Genomic DNA, 677 nt, shown 5'->3' on the forward strand with positions numbered 1-677 from the left:
TGATAACTATGAAGAAATGATCTTTATCCAACTTGGGATAGTGTGTATGCTTCTTGGAAGGCCAGTGTTCCTATTCTAGGTGGCAAAGGTTACGGGGTTTGTGATATATCACACCTCAGCTCTTCTCAACACAAGCACCAAGCAGGCAGAGGAATCATCAGTGTTTTGCCTTTCTTATCGTAAGGGAGTTTCATCTTGGTTTACTTTTACAATTTGAAACTAAAAGTGTTGTCTTCCTTCTAGTGAAGCCTTTGTACTGTATGAATGACTTGCATTCTTATAGTACCTTCCACAATCTCTGGATGTCCCAAAGCACTTTATACAGCCAATCAAGCACTGTTTGATGTGTAGCCAAACATGGAGGCATTTTCTTAATGTTAGGCTCATTATACAATGAAACAAAAGGATTTTAGCAAGTGTATGTAGAATGATACGATCTGGGTTACTGTAGAAAATGGACGTTTCTAACCTGTGGAGAAATCGGCTTATGGATAGTTCTCAGAAACAAAACCCTTGCGTAACCCAGGGACTGCCTCTATGTAAACTTATAAGAGGCATAGTTAGGGTAGTCTTCTTCCCAGGTGGAAATGCCAAATACTGGAGGGCATAGGTTTAAGATGAGAGGGGGAAAGTTTAGAGGAAATATGCAAGGCAACTTTTTGTTTTACACAAAGTGG

Source organism: Pristis pectinata, chromosome 27 (assembly GCF_009764475.1).
Source record: "Pristis pectinata isolate sPriPec2 chromosome 27, sPriPec2.1.pri, whole genome shotgun sequence".
Taxonomy (NCBI): domain Eukaryota; kingdom Metazoa; phylum Chordata; class Chondrichthyes; order Rhinopristiformes; family Pristidae; genus Pristis; species Pristis pectinata.